Here is a 22,932-nt window from a genome sequence, read left to right as displayed (position 1 = left end):
ACAGGCTGGCCTCAAGATGATGTGGATGCAGTCAATAATGCCCTACACGGGATGTATCTGGTGATGGTGACAAAATCCATTAGCGGCCGAGCCTATGACACTCCATCAGTCATGAGATTCCTTATTCTCCACCCTTGGTGAAAAGAGCAAAATGATGATGCAACAGTCTACAAGATAACACACAGATCAGCAGCTCACCCTTGAAAGGATCTTACCCTGAATAAATTCAAGAACACAGTTACCAAGATTGGTTACTAGCTAATGAAGGGTATGGCCATCAGTGGGCCAAGTGGTTTGCTTTTCGCTGAGCAGTACAGAGTTATTTGTGACCAACTACCGGCAGGTTCACCGTCTGTTTTGGCACTGATTTTCAATCATGTCTAGGTAACTTAAGTTCTGCCTACAGATTCTGTGCTCAGACTACTACCTTACAGACCTTTCTACCTCACCTCTGCCCTCTGGATACACAGGTTCTCGATGCTCCTGTGCAGTCTGCACATTCAGTGGTCTATATTTCTGAAAGTGCAAAACCCATTTCTAGCTACAGCGTTCCTGGTGCAATCATATTGATCCACAGCTTTAATCGATGTTCCAATACCAATATGAATTGGAGTTTTGAGAACTTTGTGCATTTTGTCAAAGTTCCTACTTCCAGCTTATCCCTCGTCTTTCGATGTTTTGCCACAATATTCTCCTTAAGGGAATGAACCTTTTACCCATCAGCTGACATCACATTAACCTTCACAAAGTTTCAGCTCTCCTGACTTTCTCCCAACTTACATGCCTGCCCTTAATGTGTTTGAGAGCTAATAAGAGTCAACCACCAACATCAAAGTTCAGAAATTCTGAAATTGCAGCTTTTAACAAATCCCTCACACAGTTCAATTGGTCTGGTTAGGAATGTGGGTGAGATCGAAGGCTCATGCTATCCAATACCTTTGAAACATCACTGATGTCTGAACAGAAGAAGTCTTCTGAAGAAGGGTCACTGGATTCAAAGCATTAACTCGGCTTTCCCTCCACAGATGCTGCCAGACCTATTAAGTTTTTGCCAGCTATTTCTGTTTTTAGTCACTATATCTACTTGTTCACCTTTATTCAACCTGCTTGTTACATTCTGAGAAAGCTTAAGTAAATTTGCCAAGGAGGAATTTCCTTTCATAGGACCATGCTGATTCAGTTTGATTGTAGTATGGCTTTCTAACTGTCCCTCTTAATAATTGATTCTGGCATTTCTCAAAGTGGGATGTTACACTAATTGTGATACTGCTTCCTAAATTGTCTTTCCTTGAATGGCAGATTGATATCTGTGATTGTCCAAACTGCAGGGATTTTTCCAGGATTTGGAGAATGTTGAAAGATTACAATCAATGCATACACTACCTCAACAGGTATTTCTTTAAAGACATTAGGATGGAGACCATTCTGTTTAGGGGAATCACAGCCTTTGGTCCCATTAGTTTACCTGGATCTATTTTTTCCTGAGATAGTAATTGTCTAACCTTTTCTTTCCAGTTTTATCCTTGGTTTTTTTCTGTTATTAGAGTGATTTAGGGTCATCTGCCTTGAAGTTTGAACAAGCTCTCTGCCATTTCCTTGTTTCCATTATTAATTCCCATTTTTATCTTCTCATATGCCAATAGTTATTTTTATTTCGGGCTCAGGGTATTTTTTTTTACCTTTGAGCCCCTTATCTCTCACTTCTGATTTCTTGATGGGTGCAATACCCATTTCTAGCCACAGGCTTCCTGGTGCAGTGATATGGACACACAACCTTGTTCAAAGTTCCAATACCAATGTGGTGCTGAACAGTTGAGAACTCTGTGCACTGCTGAAGTTCTTACTTCAATCTCCTCCCTTGTCCTTTGATGTGCTGCTGTAATATCTTCCTCCAGGAAATGAGCCTTTCAAGTCTAGCATAGTCTGCTGTGTATTTGGTTCAACGACATGTTGTCCAATGAAAGTACTGAAACACACCGTAATTATCCAACATTCCCAAAAGAGCAGTTCCAATGATGTTGAAGTAAATCCAATCCCAATCAACAGCTCCCTCTTTCCCCAATACTGGTGGCAGTGCTTCATTTGTTGAAACCCATTTCTCTTCCACGCAATCTTTGAAACATACCTCAAACTCTCTGATTTCACTGACCTTCTGCCACTTCAATCATGGCTCATTTGTAATTCATAAATGATTACCTCTGTGGCTCTGCTTCTTAATTTAGACCCCAGCTGTTCATTGTCTTGTAGCAGACCATCTTCCTTAGTCCAACCAGCCTCATTGGCACCATGACAACCAGATCTCCCCCTCTCACTTCAATTTCTTCTTCAACTCCAAGCAAATGTTCTTAACTTTGTGCCTACCACACACAGTCTCATCAATCATGCACATAGTTGAAGAGAAAGCAGTGTCTATTCCCCAAAATATGCTTTCCCCTGCTACATAAGGTCATAGAGTCATGGAGTAATACAATATGGAAACAGGCCCTTCAGGGTAAACTGGTCCATACTGACCATGGTGCCCAATCAGCCTGTTTCAATTGCCCACATTTCATCCATATCCCTCTAAACCCTTCCCATTCATGTACCTATCAAAATGTGTTTTTTTTAAAATATTGTTACTGTCCCTTCCTCAACTACTTTCTCTGGCAGCCCATTCCATATACACACTCTGGATGAAGAAGTTGCCCCCTCAGATCCTTCTTAAATCTTTCCCCTCTCACCTTAAACCTATGCCATATAGTTTTCAATTCGCCATCCCTCAGAAAAAGGCAATATGCCTTCATCCTATCGATGCCCCTCACAATTTTATACACCTCAATAATGTTGCCCCTCATTCTCCCACACTCCAAGGAATAAAACCCTATCCTGGCCAATCTCTCCCCTTAACACAGCCCTACTAGTCCTGGCAAAATCCTCATAAATCTTCTTTGCACACTTTCCAGTTTAACTATGTCTTTCCTATAACAAGGTTGACCAAAACTGTACACAATGCTCCAAGTGCAGTCTCACCAATGATTTATACAACTGTAATACAGCATCCCAACTCCAATACTCAATGCCTTGACCGATGAAGGCCAGCATGCCAAATGCCTTCTTCGCCACCATCTCAACCTGTTATGCTGCTTTTAATGAATTATATACTTGTACTCATAGGTCCCTCTGTTCCACAACACTCCTCAGGACCTTATCATTTACTGTATAAGTCCTACTTTGGTTTGACTTTCAAAATGTAACACCTCACACTTATCTGTATTGAATTGCATTTGCCGATCCTCAGCCCACTTTCCCATCTGATCAAGATCCCTCTGCATTTTTTGATAACCTTCCTGACTATCAACAATACCTCCTAATTTTGTGTCATCTGAAAACTTACAAATCATGCCTTGTACATTCACATCCAGTTCATTTTTGTAAATAACAATTAACAAAGTTTCCAGAACTGACCCCTGTGACACACCACTAGTTTGAGGCCTCCAGTCTGAGAAACAATCTTCAACCATCACCCTCTGCTTCCTACCATCGAGCCAATTTTGAATCCAATTAGCTAGCTCTTCCTGGATCCCATGAGACCTAACTTTCATGACTAGCTTACGGTGCGGGACCTTGTCAAAGGCATCGTTAAAGTCCTTAAAGACAACATCCATTGCCTTACTCTCATCTGTCCTTTTGGTTACCCATTTGAAAAACACAAAAGATTTGTCAGACCTGACTTCCCACACACAAATCCATGCTGTGTATTGTGAGATCGCGGTCAAAGAACAAGACAACTAGACATCTGTCCTGGGTTTTTCTGGGGCTGCTGGGGTCTGTCTTGTCCTGTCTGCAGGGCTCGCATCTGAACTCCCACATCCCAGTCAAGCTGGTGGGCTCGGTCAGCCAGTTCACAGTACTTGGCCCCGCTTTGGTCCCAATCTGGTTTAGTGATTTCCAGCATTTTGGAGACCTCTGGTTTGAGTCCTGCCACAAAGACAGACTTTAGCAGGCTGTAGTTGCAGTTTTTGAAATCTTAATCATCCTTTACATGTGGCACCCCTGCCTTTTTATTCCAGGTTGTCCTAATACTTTCCTCATATTTGGGAACTTCCTCAGTGGCTTTTTGATAGCAGACAGTGATCTTTGTCCAGTCAGCCTTAGCTGGACTATATCCCCGTAGGCACTGTTTTATTGCTGTCCGGCCAGCTTGCAGCTCCTGCTCATATTCCCTGAGGGCACCTTTAACTGCCTCATGGAGGTAGCGTCCCTCTCTCTTGGTGACTGTGACAGTGAGGATTTTTACTCCGTCCCAGGAATGGAGCAGATATGTTCCCCTTCACCAGTCTAGGCCTTCCCAGGTTTTCATTGGCTCTTTCTTTGGGTGAGGCATTCCTTTAGACCACCTGTCAATGTTCTCAGGGTTCGCAGGCACATGTACAATCTGGTTTTCGGTCTGCCTCACCGAAACCTCTACCTCTACTCTTTGCCTGACCAATTTCACAATTTCTACTTTTTTGGTTTTAAGGGGCCGTAAGAAGGATGTTAGGGGCGTATAGTCTTTGTCACTGTTGCTGCCCGAGAATTCCTCAGTTTGAAGAGCTATAGCTTTGTTTTGTTTAATCACTTCCTGGATTTCACAGGTGGTTGGGTATAGACTCGGCATTGGTTTTGGAGCCAGGGGAGAAACTGACAAAACTGACTGTTCATCTTTCAGTTTCCTGTTTTCCTGTACAAGCTCCTGATTTTTTAACTTCGGCCTCCTCTCATTTGGATCTCTCCTGTAGTTGCTCCCGCATGGCTTTTATCTGTTCTTTGTATTTGTTTATTTCTCGGTCATGAGCCAACAGAGTCATGGTCTCATTTCTTTGGCGGAATTGTGCCATCAACGTGAGGGACATTTTAACCCTGTCCTTGTTCTTCTGTCAGGTTGATTTTCTCCCCAGACCCGACTCAGGTCCTCCAGGAACCACTGTCCTTTTGAAACACTATATTTCTGCTCTGTTCTAGTTAGAGTCTCCTCTAACGAAAACTGTACTTCAAAGTACTGTTGTAGCTGTCACAGCATTTCGTCCTCTTTTATGTCGGCGGGGGGTGAATTTACTAACGGGTGTCAAGCCCACCTTTGGAGGTTGTAGACGGCTTACTACTACTCGAAATCACACACCGTAGACAATTTCTTGCTGCGGACACCTTGTCCTAGACCTGTTTCGGCCGAATTTGAGCCTTCTAGCTCTGGGCACAGGGGATCTAAAATGATAGCTCACTCACGATAGGTTCCGGACGCTTTCAGGGACTAGATCGCGACAGAAAAGGGTGCTGCTTACCTCCTCTTAGTCTCTGTGGCCCGTCAGGTTTGATAGTGCCCCCAGTATCCTGCCGACTATGCCAAGTTGTGAGATCGTGTTCAAAAAACCAGACGACCAGGATCAGTGAGTGACACAAATTGCCTCTTTATTGCACATTCACAGCAGCATGTTGTGAGGCGAAATAGAATCCCCCAAATCGTAGCTCAAAAGTAGCCATTTTATACAGAATTCAAGCATACATCAACATTCTAACACTTGAGTGTTAAGCAGTAGACACTGTACAAAAACTGTTTTGCAGGAAATCGGAAATGGTTTAAACATATGCTAAATGTTACTGTTTATTGCTGGGTCTTAATGGTTATTTTAATGAGATTCGAGTGTCCTTGCATAATTCAAAAGGTGTTAGTCTTGTTTAGTTAGTTTCATGGTTGTGTCCACCTGTGGGTTCTATTTACTATCATTCATTCATTCGGTTTCATGGTCACACCTGTTGAAGTAATGCTGTCAGTTTCATTCATTCATTCATTCATTCAAGGTTGCGCAGGTCTGGACATCACACCGTTAGATTTATTAATAAGTTGCCAGATAAACATGGTCCCTGTGGCAGCTGATCAAAAACTTCAAAAAATCACCTACTTAAGCTAACTCTAATCCTTTTCTGATGAAGGGTCTAGGCCCAAAGCATCAGCTTTTGTGCTCCTAAGATGCTGCTTGGCATCCCATGTTCTTCCAGCTTCACACTTTGTTATCTCGGATTCTCCAGCATCTGCAGTTCCCATTATCTCTAACCCTATCCTCTGTGTTTCTAAATGGCATCTATAGTCATTACTTTAAATGTGCCTGGTAGCAGTAAATCTTACCACCCTTTGGACAAGGACATTTCTTCAGAATTGTTTCTTATATCAAAGATGTGCAGGTTAAGTGGATTGGCCATGCTGAATTGCCCCTAGTGTTCAAGGGATGCCGAGATTAGGGGCATTTAAGGGGGATAGGTCTGGGTGGGATACTCTGAGGGCCAGTGTGGCTGAAGAGCCTGTTTTCACAGTCGCGATTCTATGATTCCTCGATGACAATCTTATATCGATGGCCTCTAGTTTTGTTCTTCCCTCACAGAGAAAATATTAATTCTCCACCAATTCTATCAAAACCTTATCTGATTTTAAAAACCTTGATTAGGTTATCTATACACCTTTTTTGTCAAAGCATTTGCCAATCTTTTCCTGAAGTGTACCACACATTTCTGGTAGCATCCTGGTATTTTTTCTCTGCAAATCTTTCTGTAATGTGATGGCCATAACTACACGTGGTACTCCAAGGTTCCGTAGAAGTTCAACATAATTTTCCTACTGTATTTCTAAAAGAGATTGAATTGCAATTTTTTTTAATGTCTTCCTAATAAAAGAGTGAATTTACTAATTGTTAAACATAAGACAAAATGGTAACACAACACATTTACAGAAAACAAGAATTAAGAGGTGAGTACTATTTGATAAAAATATATGCAAATCAGTGTCTAAATTGTCAATGAAGAGAAGATGGTTAAACATTGCAGTTAGTACAGAGGATACTACTGGTAGTGTTGACATTGATAACTGAGCAATCAATTATGAGATACAAAAACAGAAGTTGCCGGAAAAGATTAGCAGGTCTGGCGACATCAGTGATGAGAAATCAGAGTTAACATTTCAGGTCTGGTGACCCTTCCTTAGAATCAGACCCGAAATGTTAACTTTGATTTCTCTCCACAGAAGCTGCCAGACCTGCTGAGCTTTTCCAGCAATTTCTGTTGGGGCTGACAGGCAGCAATCAGATCGAATGAGATAAAACAAAAAGTTGATGTTGAAGATTTGACACAAAAACAGAAATTGCTGGGTAATCTCAGCAGGTCTGATTATATAGGAGGAGAAAAACCAGAGCTAATATTTCAAGTCTAATTACCTTTCTTCAGAGAAAGTTATTTTGCTTCTTTATTTACCTGAGTACAGGGTTGTTTAAATGTCTGTTCTTGGAGTTGTGAACCTGAGTCCACAGGTTAGGATATCAGGACAATGATACACACAGAGTCATAGAGTCATACAGCATGGCAATAGATCCTTCAGTCCAATTCATCCATGCTGACTAGATATCCTAAATTAATCTAGTCCCATTTGCTAGCACTTGGCCCATATCTGTCTAAACCCTTCCTATTCATACACCCATCCAAATTCCTTTTAAATGTAGTAATTTACCAGTTTGCACCACTTCCTATGGCAACTCATTTCATACATGCACGACCCTCTGTGTGAAAAAGTTGCCCCTTACATCCCTTTAATATCTTTCTCCTCTCTCCTTATACCAATGTCCTCTAGTTACGGACTCCCCTACCCTGGGGAGAAGACCTTGGCTGTTCACCCTATCCATGCCCCTCTTGATTTTAAAAACCTCTAAAAGGTCATCCTTCAACCTCCAATACTCCAGAGAAAATAACCCCAGCCTATTCAGCCTGTCCCTATAGCTCAAACCCTCATACCCCGGCAACATCCTTGTAAATCGTTTCTACACACTTTCTAGTTTAACAATATCTTTTGTATAGCAAGCAGCCGAGAATTAAACAGAGCATTCTAAAAGTGGCCTAACCAATGTCCTGTACAGCTGCAATATGACCTTGCAAATTTTTTGTCATTATGTAGAACTTCTGGCTATAAGGAAGAGACCATTGTAAATCTGAAACCAATTGTTTGTGCAATTGTTAGTACACTGATGCTCACAGTGTAGCTCACATATGCTTGCTAGAAATTGTATATATTCAACTGTAGGGACATGTCCTGTGCATTCATTTTTTTGATTCAGCAGAAGTATGGTTGAGGCATTGCCATGCATAATGCACCAGCAAATTATAGCCGCTATTCCATAGCCAAGCAACAGCCTTTTCTAATGCAGTATAAATTGTCATTTCCTTTTGAGATGTGGTTGTATTTGCTGATGCTTGTCTACAAATGTCACCATTCACATCCCATGTGGTTGCAGTTTCTGTGATGCCACAGCTAAAGGTGTCAAAGGTAGTTGCTTTTGTCATAGAATGGGACTATCCATAACAATGAGCAATTCAAAGAACTTTCAACAATTGCTGAATAAATAGTTTGTGTTTTTTCTTGAATGTTTCTGTGATGTGTAGAATTTCAAAGTGTTTCATGGTGTCACTCTGCCAGGCTAATACCACGGTTCAGGATTGTAATTGTAATCTTCACAATCATTAAAATCACTAAAAGTATTAGAGAAAAACATTCAAACCAGTCTCAGACAGTATAAGCAGCCCCCCCCCCCCTTATTATTACAGGGAGAAATGAATCATAGGTACTGAAATTAGCAGATATTTGAATGTTGATTGAATGAACACATTAAACACTACTTGTTAGCTAAAGAATTGTAACAGTAAGTGTAACCACATAACTGTGTTGGAACTGATCAAAAATCAATATTCTTTTGTATTTCTTGTAATGAGGAATTGAAAAGGTCCTGAAGTAAGGGGCAAGTAACCAATTGATTGGCAGTTAACACAGTGCAGTTGGCAAATGTTAACTGAATACAGTATCTATTGTGAAAAGCCTCAAGAAGGGACATAACAGTGTCTGGAAAACATCATGATGGACTGGGATTTGGCCACAAGCCTGTCTGTCTCTTTGTCGTTCAGTGATATGACTAGTTTAATTGGAAATACATTGAAATTGCTGAGGTAAGCTTGAACTGTATAAGGCGCTGTGCCAGAGAGCTAGTTACAAAGGGATAACTCAGCACCGCTGACCAATAGTAATCAAAAGGGGGCGTGTGTGCTCTAAGTTTAAACTGTAGAACTGTCTGGAGAAATGAAGCTGTAAATTGCCATAAAGGTTACCTGACATCACACTGCAACTTACAGTCTCATTGGAAACTCTGAGATCCAACAGAAGGCAGTAAAAGTTGGACAATTTCCTGATCATCCCTGTGACAGAAAGAAATTGGAATTTCTTCCATCAGCATCCATGTGGATCAGATTAGTGCCAACAGTATTGGAATACAATCACCATTCCATCTGAGATAACAAGGCATAGAACTGGATGAACACAGCAGGCCAAGCAGCATCAGAGGAGCAAGAAGGCTGACATTTCAGGCCTAGACCCTTGGGCCGGATTGGGACCTGCCTCCTTGCCTTAGCCATGGTGGAGCCACATCTTGTTGCTCATACCTGCCTTTAAGCAGGGAGGAGACATTTCTCTTTGTCTAGATTGGAGATTCTTAAACACACAAATCAAAACAATCTCAAAAGCAGAATAAAATTATTTCTACAAAAAAAAACAAAGAACTGCAGATGCTGGAAATCTGAAACAAATACAGAGAAATTCAACAAGTCTGGCAGCATCTGTGGTGAGAAAGTTGAGTCAACATTTTGGGTCCAGTGACCCTTCTTCAGAACTGACTGTAGCTAGTGAAAGGTTGCTCTCTATGCTGAAGCTGGGGGCAGGTGGAGGAGTAGTAGTAGGTGGAGATAGAGCCCAGGAAGAGAGAGATGGAGAGGTAAAACAGAGCTTGCTTGTTAGACAAAAGAATGGATAATAGTGAGCTGGGGAGAAAGGAGAGCTGCTAATAGTAGTGGATGAATAGTTATTGCTACAATTTGACTAGCCATTTATTGGTAACAAAAACAGAAGTTGCGGGAGAAACTCATCAAGTCTGGCAGCATCAGTGGAGAGAAAACAAGTTAACCTTTCCAGTCCAGTGACCCTTCTGCAGAATTGATAGCATCTGGGAAAAAGTTGGATTTACCTTGATCACATTCATTGACTACTTTAAAGGTACAGCAAATGTGTTTGTCGGAAAAAAAATTAAAGGCACCGAAGCTGCAAAATTACAGAATAATCATATTTTCTATCTAAAGATACGATCTGTGTCCATCTTATCTTGATCCAGCAGTTGTGATATTCCCACAGAAGAACAACCAAGCAGTCAGAGAGAGGTGTTAACTCGTTGATCTGCTGTTAATAAAGTGAAACATTCCCGTATAACTAACAGTCTAGGAAACATTTGGTTGCTCTAGTCTCACACATTCTGTCCCTCCTTGGAAACCAATCTCCTATTCTTCCAACAAAGTAGAGATTTCGCACGGCCGATGCCATTAACGGAAGACGGCAAATATTTGTATGTGTAAAACAAAACAAACATATCTTTCGGTATAAATGCGAAGCTGTGAAAGGAGACAAAGGAAATCAAAACTGTGCTCTACCGTTGTCGCCTTGTGGCTTGTAGACATATCTAGCATGAAGAATGGAACTGTATGTTGTAAGTTGAGCTGGCCCCACTGTCTGCAAAGAGTGGTTGAATCCCAATATGATGTCATGTAGAAACCCAGTTGTGCAGCTGCCAGACATAGATTCCCTGTAATACCATCCAGAGCAAAGGGAGCTGCGGGTGGAATTGCGGAGCATGTATACAGCTGACTTTTAGGTCAACAAAATATCCGGAATGGTTTGAACCATACGCACGATTTAACCTTTCTATAGAAGGGTAAGTGAGGATGTAATTTTTTAAAAAGAAATATAGTTTATTGCACTGAATGAATCCAGATACTTTTAAGCGGCGATTAAACTGACAATTCAGTGCTTGCCTTACGTTCTGTGATAATTTCCTGTTTTGCAAAGGATACCGTTAGACAATGTCATTGGAATTTTTTGGGGAGGGGGGAGAGAAAAGGCGTGGTTTTGCAGCAAAACATCTGAAGGGCAGACTATTGTTTCAGAGCACAAAAGAGTGTCGAACTGCTCAGAGATAATACACGCTTTTACCGTGGGCAGCTGGGAAGCTCGCTTATCAAAAAGTGCCTTTGTGTGCCCATTAGCTATATTTCTTTTTATTGCAATGTTAGCTATGAATGTAAATGTATCGAGATAGACACAACCAATTAGACATTGTTATATCTGTCATTCTCGAGCCATAACAAAACCGAGGCACTCAGCAGTATTATGTACCAAATGAACCAGCCATAAATCCTAATTGAAAGTATTAAAGGGCTTTTACAATATGCGTTATGGCTTGGGGAAAGGATGTAACCTACCCGCTAAATGGTATTTCAGTTAATTGACAAATGGTAGCAAATAACATGCCTAATGCATACATACATATATCTGAAGTTTGCCATTTTTAAATATAAATCAGTATTAAAAATACTTTTTGAATGATCCCTGTTGAGAGTTCAAAATGTTTCTGTGTCATTTGTTTCATAAAGTGTAGCAATAACAGTATTATTGTATAAAATCCTCATTTTGATTGTTCTGGAATTAATTTGTGACATATTGGACTTACATAGCTGGTAGGGGATAAAATACTTAATTTTGTTGAAGGATTAATATGCCAACAGATCCCACATATCTTCTTTTCTGAACCAGGAGGCAGTTTGCTAAACACTTAACTGGTTTCCTTTATTCTTATCCAGTATTAAAGCAGGTGCGCATTATAGTTCCTAAATGCAAATAATCATTATACACAGCAACATTCTTCAGCTCACGACTCAGATGAAATCACTGTTATTTCCAGAACAGAATAATTTGAGGGTCATGTACAGTAACATCAATTATATTATCATTCCCAAAAATGAAGGTGTTTACTTCTAAGACTGTAAGAAGACAGAGAAACAAAAAATAACAAAGGAACTGTGGATGCGGGAAATCAGAAACACCATCAGAAATTGCTGGAAAACCTCTGTTCTGAGAAAAGATCACTGGACTCGAAATGTTAACTCAGCTTTGTCTCCGCAGGTCTGCTGCCAGACCTGCTGAGTTTTTTCTGTCCATTTCAGTTTGTGTTTAAGAAAACATGTATGGAATGAGCTGCCAGAGGAGGTGGTGGAGGCTGGCACAATTACAATATTTAAAAGGCATCTGGATAGGTACATGAATAGGAAGGGCTTAGAGGGATATGGGCTAAATGCTGGCAAAAGGGGTGAGACTTATTTAGGTCAGCATAGGCAAGATGGACCGAAGGGTCTATTTCCCTGCTGCACATCTACATGACTCTACAAAACAGAGCCTCACTGGCTCTAGTTAATATGTTTTTCAGTTCCAACCAAAGACTGGAGATATTAAATGTTACACTTTTAGTTCAAATGAAGTATGAATCAGGGAATTATAAAACCATATGGAAAGAAGGAGGCCATTCAACCCTTAGAACTTGCTCCCTCATTTCATTTAGAGCATGGCTGATCTTTACCTCACCTCCCTGTTGCTGACTTAGGTTAGAGTATTAAGAAATACAGAGCTAACAAAGAGCCATTAGTCACAGTCTTGAAAACTCTAATTGTCTCAGCACCTGCAGCCTTTTGGGACTGAATATTTTATATTTTTACTATCTTATATCTGGAAAAATGCTGCCTGATTTTTCCTTCTAAGTTGCTTAGCTGTGATTTTAAAGGTTGTATTTCGCGGTCTTTTAATCTCCCCTCCGCAGAAGGTGGCATATTTCTACAACATATAAAATCCTTTTCACATTTTTAAAGCCTCAACTAGATTACCCCTCAATCTTTCGTATTCTAGCGTACAAGGCAAGTTCATGCAACCTGTCCTCATAATTGAACACTTGGATCATTATGATCTGTTTATCTTTTTCTGGAGAAAACAGTTAAGAAATTATTAATAATATCCAATAAAAATGTTAAGGTCATCAAGTCTGTAGAGAACTGTCAATATAGCTTTGAAAGCCAAAGGGCAGCCTGACAAATTTACTTGAAATCTATTAGGAAGCAGACAAATTAGTATTGACAGATAGCTAGCAAACTAAATTACGGGCATCTTAGAACAAGATTGATAATGTTTTGAAGATTAAGAAATAATTCTTGCTTTGTGGCATGAAAAATGTTTGTTACATATTAAATTACATTTTGAAATGCATTAACTATTATACAAGCAAATACCCACAAAATCTTAACAACTTGACATATGACCAGGCAATCGGCTCTAGCTGATGTTGTGTGAGAGAAGAATATTGGCCAAGACACAATTAAACATTTCTGTCTGAATAGTGATGAAGGGTTCTGAAGCTTGCCTGCCTGCACCATTATGCTGGATCACAGTTCTGATTCCACATCCAAAGGACAGATGAAAAAAGTTTGGGACTAAAGAAATTAACGGTAAATTAATTCTTTAATTGCAAACTGGCCAAGCAATGGAAGGTAATAATAAATGAAAAGGCTTATCTTGGACTGTTACCAGTAGAATGCCAGGAAGATGGTTCTATTTCTTCAGCTACTGAAGTGCTTTTACCAAGAATATTATGCATAGTAGCAATTATTTTGAAGATGAATAAGAGAAATGCATTTCTAGAATGATGTACTTTCAGATGGAATCAGAAGTTAATGCATTCAAAAGTTTTAAATGATATTCTAAATATCTACTGAAACCAACATGTTTATTAAAGATAATTTGTATTTAAATAGGATACATCAAACTTAATGCAGTCTCTTTCATTGCAGTGGCAGTGTCTCTACCTGAAGGCCTAGTTCAAATCCCAGCTGCCCAGAAGTGTGTAGGTTGGTTTCAATAGTTCAGTGAGGGTGAAGAAAAAGTAAATTTGTTATTTTCATCTGTATTCAATTAATATGAAGCAGTTGACATCAAGCTAACAAAGTATTTAATTTTTAAAACAATGAAGGTTATTTTGACTCGAAAGTTTGAGCTGTTGATTTATTGTCCATTGTATAGCATTCTGATTTGGCATTTCACATTCTGAAGTGATGAGACCGAGAGCCTAAGGTTTTGCTACAGATAATTGAGAGGAGATGTGATCCAAGTTTTTTGTCATGTTGATAAATATGAGTAAATTAGATGTAAACTGTTTAGTTTGGAGTGCAGTACACTGAAAGGCTTAGGTGCAAAGTCAGGAAACCTGAGATGATCTAGGAAGTTAAATGAAATTCTGCCTAAACACACACACCTACCATAAGATAATAAAATGTGAGGCTGGATGAACACAGCAGGCCCAGCAGCATCTCAGGAGCACAAAAGCTGACGTTTCGGGCCTAGACCCTTCATCAGAGAGGGATATGGGGTGAGGGTTCTGGAAGAAATAGCGAGAGAGGGGGAGGCGGACCGAAGATGGAGAGAAAAGAAGATAGGTGGGGAGGAGGGTATAGGTGGGGAGGTAGGGAGGGGATAGGTCAGGCCAGGGAAGACAGACAGGTCAAGGAGGTGGGATGAGGTTAGTAGGTAGATGGGGGTGCGGCTTGGGGTGGGAGGAAGGGATGGGTGAGAGGAAGAACAGGTTAGGGAGGCAGAGACAGGCTGGATTGGTTTTGGGATGCAGTGGGTGGAGGGGAAGAGCTGGGCTGGTTGTGTGGTGCAGTGGGGAGAGGGGACGAATTGGGCTGGTTTTGGGATGCGGTGGGGGAAGGGGAGATTTTGAAGCTGGTGAAGTCCACATTGATACCATTGGGCTGCAGGGTTCCCAAGCGGAATGTGAGTTGCTGTTCCTGCAACCTTCGGGTGGCATCATTGTGGCACTGCAGGAGGCCCATGATGGACATGTCATCTAAAGAATGGGAGGGTGAGTGGAAATGTTTCGTGACTGGGAGGTGCAGTTGTTTATTGTGAACCGAGCGGAGGTGTTCTGCGAAGCGGTCCCCAAGTCTCCATTTGGTTTCCCCAGTGTAGAGGAAGCCACACCGGGTACAATGGATACAGTATGCCACATTGACAGATGTGCAGGTGAACCTCTGCTTAATATGGAAAGTCATCTTGGGGCCTGGGATAGGGGTGAGGGAGGAGGTGTGGGGGCAAGTGTAGCATTTCCTGCGGTTGCAGGGGAAGGGGAACCCGAAGGTTACAGGAACAGCAACTCATGTTCCGCTTGGGAACCCTGCAGCCCAATGGTATCAATGTGGACTTCACCAGCTTCAAAATCTCCCCTTCCCCCACCGCATCCCAAAACCAGCCCAGTTCATCCCCTCCCCCCACTGCACCACACAACCAGCCCAGCTCTTCCCCTCCACCCACTGCATCCCAAAACCAATCCAGCCTGTCTCTGCCTCCCTAACCTGTTCTTCCTCTCACCCATCCCTTCCTCCCACCCCAAGCCGCACCTCTATCTCCTACCTACTAACCTCATCCCACCTCCTTGACCTGTCCGTCTTCCCTGGACTGACCTATCCCCTCCCTACCTCCCCACCTATACTCTCCTCTCCACCTATCTTCTTTTCTTTCCATCTTCGGTCCTCCTCCCCCTCTCTCCCTATTTATTCCAGAACCCTCACCCCATCTCCCTCTCTGATGAAGGGTCTAGGCCCGAAACATCAGCTTTTGTGCTCCTGAGATGCTGCTGGGCCTGCTGTGTTCATCCAGCCTCACATTTTATTATCTTGGATTCTCCAGCATCTGCAGTTCCCATTATCACTCACATCTACCATAAGAAATGGTTTTATTGCTTAAATGTTATGTTGTTTATAAATTAAATATATGGGGAAGTATATAACTGAGAATAGATCAGGAGGTTGCAGGATTGTCTGACCTGTTCAAAAGAAGCACAGACATCAATGTTTCTGGTGCTGTGAGGATGTCAGATGAGTCATCTGTAGCTGGCTGGAGTTGAACGCGTGGGCAGGAGGAATTGAATACTATCTTAAGTTTCGTTGGCTATCTAAATGAAGGCCACAAAAAAAATTGACAAAAATTTAACTTTTCTTAGCTTGCCCACCACCCTCATGCTGAAGAAATTGAAGACAGAACAATTTCTGCACAGTCTGTGAATAAATAATAACTTCATCTGATTCAGTACTTCTATGTTCGTATCTTTATAATATCGAATATTTTTACATGGGCATTTCCTAGTTTATTTGGATTTAAAAGCATCGCACTTAATGGTGTAATGCATACAAACATATTGTTGCATTTGTATTTCAGACAGTGAATATAATACGTTATTTGTGGGGATAGTCCCAAAGAAGGGCATGGCAGCAGCTGATTTAATGCTTCTGTGGTAAGGACTTCCAAAGTCACACAACCCTCTGAGAGAAGAAATTCTTCCTCATCTCAGCCTTAAATTGATGCCCCCTCTTTTTCCTGAGACTATGCCCTCTAGACCTAGACTCTCCCACGAGGGGAAATATTCTGTCACCATTTACCCCATCAAGCCCCTTCCGAGTCATATATGTTTCAATGAGATCAGCTCTCAGTTTTCTAAACTCCAGAGAGAGTTGTATCCCAGTCTGTTTAGCCTTTGTCATATGGCAATTGCTCCATATCTGATCATCCTACTGAACCTTCTCTGGATTGCCTCTGATGAAACAATATTTTTTCCTACAGTAAGGTGACAAAAACTGCTCACAGTATTCTAGATGTGTTCTCACCAAAACTTTGTACAGTTGCAGCAAGACTTTCTTACTGTTACTCCAACCCCCTTGAAATAAAGGGCCAACATTCTGAGCTTCAATTTCTGAAGAAGGGTCTAGGCCCGAAACCTTTCTGCTCCTCCGATGCTGCTTGTCCTGCTGTGTTCATCCAGCTCTACACCTTGTTATCTCAGATTCTCCAGCATCTGCAGTTCCTACTATCTCTCTCCAACATTCCATTAGCCTTCCTGACTACCTGCAGCACCCATGTGCTGGCCTTCTGTTTTTCATGCACAAGACCCTCTTTGTTGCAGTTTTTCTCAGTTTAAATAATATTCTGTTCTTATGTTCTCCCTTCCAAAACAAATATTTTCTCCTACATTACACTCCATTTGCCACCTTCTATTGTCTCTCTGCAAACTGTTTGTACCCTCCCGCATGGCGCCTTTCCACCTAGTTTTGTATTGTCAAAGCAATGATGTAGCATTTTAATCATTCTAAAAATTATTTTCTTATTCAACTAGCTTGGGAACCATGTCCCACAAATGTGTTGTTATGTGAATGAAATCCATGCAGTTCACTCGCAACCTTGCGCAAGTAATGTAACTCAGATTCCATCATCGGCTCTGGCATCAGGTGTCAGTCCTCACTGGTATCTAATGAAATGATACTTTAGGTTTAATAAATGCAAATTATGGCAGACGCATCCAGGCTTAAACAAACAAACAAATCTGTATACAACTTGAGTGATATCCAAAGTAAACATATAAATTCAATACTGAATCTTTTTAGTGGATGTTCTAAATATTTTACATCCCAAAGAACCTATTATTTGAGCTGTTAATTTTCTTGGGGAAAGAAGACATCTTCACAATATCCCTCAGGTGATATGTTATACAATCATGAGAAATTCAAATAAAATGAAACAAATGCACAGAAATGATCTGAATATCTTTAATTCCTTTGAGACAGAAAGGTGTTTGCACTGAAAGTATCCAGAGGTCCTGTAAAATAACCAATTATGCAATTAAGTGAGATTTCTAATTAAATCAGAAGCCATCACTGGTAGTTTTAGCAGAAACAGCCATTTTAATACATGCAACACAGAGAAAACACATTGCTATCATTCAAAATCATGAAATGTACATAAATTGCAAAACATATTTAATAGTTAAATGTTGCAGGATGCATATTCTCAAAACAGATGAACGAGAATGGACTGAAGTCATTCTAACCTGAATCTTGGAGTTTTGCTAAAATCTCATGAGCTGTATCAGTCAACTACCATAATCGAAAACTATTGTCCTGTTCAAGGAAAACAAGATGAAAAGTTCCTTTCATTAACGTCAGAATAGCTATCTCAGTAAAAAGATCATTTTAAATTAAAGGGAAGTGGTCACCTTCTCAACTTGGACAGAATTACTGCTGGTGATTTTAATGTGCCTTAAAATTAAGAAATTTCACTATTCAAAAATTAATTCATTTCAAATTTGCTAATTTTTCCCATATTATTGAATACATTTACAAATAGTAAAGTACATTCATTTTACAGAAAAGGCTATATGTTTTGCCTCTTGTTTGAAAATCTAGCTCATACATTAAGCTGACTCTTACCTTTCTCAGCTAAGTGTGGGTTCACTTGAGTTGTTTTGGAAGAATTTCTCCATGAGGCCGAGTGAGATTTCTTGCCGTATCCAGCCAAACTCACCTCATTAACTACATACCCACTCCCATGGATCTGTTATGTCCAATTGTATACCCATCTTATCACTTAACACTCAGCAGATATTTGCCAAAAGATCAACATCCCTTGTGGTGTGCAATCATTACTGGGCTGCTGCACAACCAGACAAGCGTTGCCAATCTCACCAGCAATACCATGACACAACAAAATCAAGTTGTCCACAGCTGGCACTCACTCAGTATAACGCCATTGGTGCTCAACCACAAGACCACACAGTTTACCCGTCTCTAGCAATATCCCATCTAAACAATTTCTGTAGGTTACCATTACTCTGATTTCAGTGCCTGCTGGGTACCAACATTTTTGTCATTTGCCTGTGGGTGATGTTCCCATTCTGGTCATCAAATAGAGGTTGCAATTTGACCCCACGATGCAAACCAAAACCTGACCTCATGACCGATGACTATTTTATAATCCATGTTGGTCTGCTGCATCCAGCCTTATCCACTGGAATCCGGTGTCAGTCCTTTCTGGTATTTAGCACATGATGTAGCTGAGCTCAGTCATGTAATGCCGTTGCAGCCCCCAGCTCCCCCCACCCCCACCCCCTACTCCTTGGAAGACTGCTTCATCAATTCCTCAGCGTCAATCGCATCGCCTCATTGCATGCTCCATATGTGCAGAGCACCTACTGGAGGGCCTCCCAGACTGGTCCAAGCAGCAGAAACACATTCAAGAACTCTAATGTATGCTCCTGCATGGCCCTGATAGAACCATGGGCATTACTATATCTGTGTCCTGCATCAATCAGGGGGTTGCGGCACCTGTCAGGGTGGTGGGCACGCATCTCCAGGTGTGGTAATGGCAATCCCAGATCACCTTTTGAAGGCCTTTTCTGTAGATGAGTTCTGCAGTGTTGTGACATGGCCTTCTCGGAGCCACAGGTGTGCGCAGTCGATAGCACTTGTATCCCAGGGAAACCAGATTCACTTCTGAATCCTGCTGCCCAGGCTGCAGCACTCATCATTGGGAAATGAGAATGAACCAATGTGACCCTACACAGGTGGTATCAGTCACTGCTATAATGCATTTGTAATTGGATGACTGAGTGATTCAACACAAATCCCTGGAAGGAGCCAATTTGCATAGACTTGCCCTGAGTCTATAGATTCTTGGCAGATTACATCCATTACTTCTGCAGCTACTTCCTTTAATATCTTAGCATGCTTCCCATCTTGGGTTAATTACCTCTCCTCCTTTTGCCCCTTAATTGTGTAATAATTTTGGAATATTGTCTTCTACTTTTGAAGATGGATACAAAGTGTTTATTCAACAAGCTTTTTGACTTCTCTCTTCCCTTTTTTTATTTGAAGAAGCTCTTGCTGTCTGTCTTGATATTACCTGCAAGTTTGCTCTCAAAGTTTATGTTTCCGTCCCTTTTTTGTAATCTTTTGTTGGGTTTTCAACCTTCCCAATCTCTACCCCATCACTAATCTTTGCCATATTGTTTGCTGTTTCTTTTTAATTTGATGCTACCCTTATATTTACTGGTTAATCTGGAGATTTTAGATTGCTATCCCGGTGTGTCATTCAAAAAGATGCCCATTTACCCAAGACAGATTCCTCATGACAAGCTTGACAAGTAGCCCTTCTGTGTGTCTACGTAAAAGAGTGCATCAATATGACAGTACTGATAGCCTTTGGCGCTGGCTGATGCATCTATACAGTAACAGCATGGTGTGGCAAGGGTGTGGACGGTTTGAACATGCTCATAGGTGCAAAGCAAAAAAGCCCTAAGAGCAAAACCTGAGATGCTGCCTCACTAAAATTCTCACCTGTTTCTGCCACTAATCTTCCCATAATCCACATCACTCGGGCTTGTAAGATTCCACCCATTATGCTTAAAAATAGTGAAGTGCTGTGCCTTGATTAAAAAATTCTCATTAGTTTTAATTGGGCAACATCAACAATAACAAAGTAACAACATCCATCATGTTTTGTTATTTGGTTACCATGTACTGTAGACAGTGCACAAACCATCCAATTTTTGAAGGATAATAAAATGTGAGGCTGGATGAACACAGCAGGCCAAGCAGCATCTCAGGAGCACAAAAGCTGACGTTTCGGGCCTAGACCCTTCATCAGAGAGGGGGATGGGGAGAGGGAACTGGAATAAATAGGGAGAGAGGGGGAGGCGGACCGAAGATGGACAGTAAAGAAGATAGGTGGAGAGAGTATAGGTGGGGAATTAGGGAGGGGATAGGTCAGTCCAGGGAAGACGGACAGGTCAAGGAGGTGGGATGAGGTTAGTAGGTAGCTGGGGGTGCGGCTTGGGGTGGGAGGAAGGGATGGGTGAGAGGAAGAACCGGTTAGGGAGGCAGAGACAGGTTGGACTGGTTTTGGGATGCAGTGGGTGGGGGGGAAGAGCTGGGCTGGTTGTGTGGTGCAGTGGGGGGAGGGGACGAACTAGGCAGGTTTAGGGATGCAGTAGGGGAAGGGGAGATTTTGAAACTGGTGAAGTCCACATTGATACCATATGGCTGCAGGGTTCCCAGGCGGAATATGAGTTGCTGTTCCTGCAACCTTCGGGTGGCATCATTGTGGCAGTGCAGGAGGCCCATGATGGACATGTCATCTAAAGAATGGGAGGGGGAGTGGAAATGGTTTGCGACTGGGAGGTGCAGTTGTTTGTTGCGAACTGAGCGGAGGTGTTCTGCAAAGCGGTCTCCAAGCCTCCGCTTGGTTTCCCCAATGTAGAGGAAGCCGCACCGGGTACAGTGGATGCAGTATACCACATTGGCAGATGTGCAGGTGAACCTCTGCTTAATGTGGAATGTCAACTTGGGGCCTGGGATAGGGGTGAGGGAGGAGGTGTGGGGACAAGTGTAGCATTTCCTGCGGTTGCAGGGGAAGGTGCCGGGTGTGGTGCGGTTGGCGGGCAGTGTGGAGCGAACAAGGGAGTCACAGAGAGAGTGGTCTCTCCGGAAAGCAGACAGGGGAGGGGATGGAAAAATGTCTTGGGTGGTGGGGTCGCACTCATATTCCGCCTGGGAACCCTGCAGCCATATGGTATCAATGTGGACTTCACCAGTTTCAAAATCTCCGCTTCCCCTACTGCATCCCTAAACCAGCCTAGTTCGTCCCCTCCCCCCACTGCACCACACAACCAGCCCAGCTCTTCCCCCCCACCCACTGCATCCCAAAACCAGTCCAACCTGTCTCTGCCTCCCTAACCGGTTCTTCCTCTCACCCATCCCTTCCTCCCACCCCAAGCCGCACCCCCAGCTACCTACTAACCTCATCCCACCTCCTTGACCTGTCCGTCTTCCCTGGACTGACCTATCCCCTCCCTAACTCCCCACCTATACTCTCTCCACCTATCTTCTTTACTGTCCATCTTCGGTCCGCCTCCCCCTCTCTCCCTATTTATTCCAGTTCCCTCTCCCCATCCCCCTCTCTGATGAAGGGTCTCGGCCCGAAACGTCAGCTTTTGTGCTCCTGAGATGCTGCTTGGCCTGCTGTGTTCATCCAGCCTCTCATTTTATTATCTTGGAATCTCCAGCATCTGCAGTTCCCATTATCTCTGATACAATTTTTGAAGGAAGCTGTTTTCTGTTTTTTCCTTGCTATCAACATGTGACTCCAATTCAACCCAGATCCATGTGTCCCCCTTTAAAGTTACATTTCCCCAATTCATTATTCTTATTGATTGTTCATTATCCTTTTGCATAATCTTCCTGAAACCTATGATACAGTGATCAGAGTCCCCCAAATGTTCTCCGAATGGCACTTCTCCTTGCTCCAACTCTTGGGAGAGTCAGATGTAGAGGTTCATCCTTTTCCTATTGGAATGGACACTACTACTTTCAGAAATTCTCCTGAATGTCCACGATGTACTCTTGCTCCTCTCTGACTATTGCACAACTACAATCCCAGTGTATATTCAGATAATTAAAGTCCCCAACATAACTACTAATTATTGGACCCCTGTAATTTTCTTGCCAGTTTGTTCCTCTTCCTCCTTTCCACTAGTTTGTACACTACACCCAGCAATGTAATCATATCATTTTTGTTCCTTAGATCTAGCTAAATCGATTCTGTGCTTGGCCCTTCTGGGTCATCTTCTTTCTCCAGTTTTCTTCTCTATCATTACTATTTCCTCTTTATCTTTTGATCCTTTCCCATCCTTTCTGAGCACCCTGTATCCAGGAATATTTAACATCCTCTGTCCTGCCTTGAGCCAGGTTTCAGTTTTGGCCTCAATGTCATATTTCCACATGGTAATCCACATCAGCAACTCACTAATTTCATTTACTGCACTCAGTGCATCCATTTACATGCACATAACCATGATTTAGACTTCATTACTTTGTCACTCACCCTGCTCCATTAAATTCTTATGCTGTCTTCTAGTGCTATCTAGCTCTCCTAATATTTTCTGTACCTTGCCATTCTTTTCTGATATTATCTTCAATTTCCATACCTTGCCCTCCCCAGCAGCACTTGCAAAATGCCCCAAAAGGAACTCACTCCTGTCTTTGTTCAACAGCAAGTCACCTGACTTGTACAAATCCCATCTTCTCCTGAGCTGGTTCCAATGTCCCATGAATCTAAAGTCCTCACTCCTGCACCAATTTTTCATACTC

The 22,932-nt window shown here is 42.0% G+C and overlaps 1 protein-coding gene across 3 annotated transcripts in view; it reads left to right on the top strand.

The window, feature by feature from the left end:
* The first annotated feature begins 10,652 nt into the window (after positions 1-10,652).
* The window catches only part of pkia (cAMP-dependent protein kinase inhibitor alpha), a 110,595-nt gene continuing 98,315 nt past the window's right edge, over positions 10,653-22,932 (top strand). For 2 of the 3 annotated variants that reach the window (XM_048530086.2, XM_048530085.2), the window contains exon 1: positions 10,653-10,796. The gene's annotated coding sequence lies outside the window, so the exon portion shown is untranslated. Of the gene's footprint in view, positions 10,797-13,302; positions 13,411-22,932 lie in introns of all 3 variants that reach the window. The other variant, XM_048530087.2, reaches the window with a different exon arrangement.

This window comes from Stegostoma tigrinum, chromosome 5 (genome assembly GCF_030684315.1).
Source record: "Stegostoma tigrinum isolate sSteTig4 chromosome 5, sSteTig4.hap1, whole genome shotgun sequence".
Lineage (NCBI taxonomy): Eukaryota > Metazoa > Chordata > Chondrichthyes > Orectolobiformes > Stegostomatidae > Stegostoma > Stegostoma tigrinum.
Note: the sequence above shows the minus strand (reverse complement) of the source record. Positions and strands in the feature narration are given on the sequence as shown.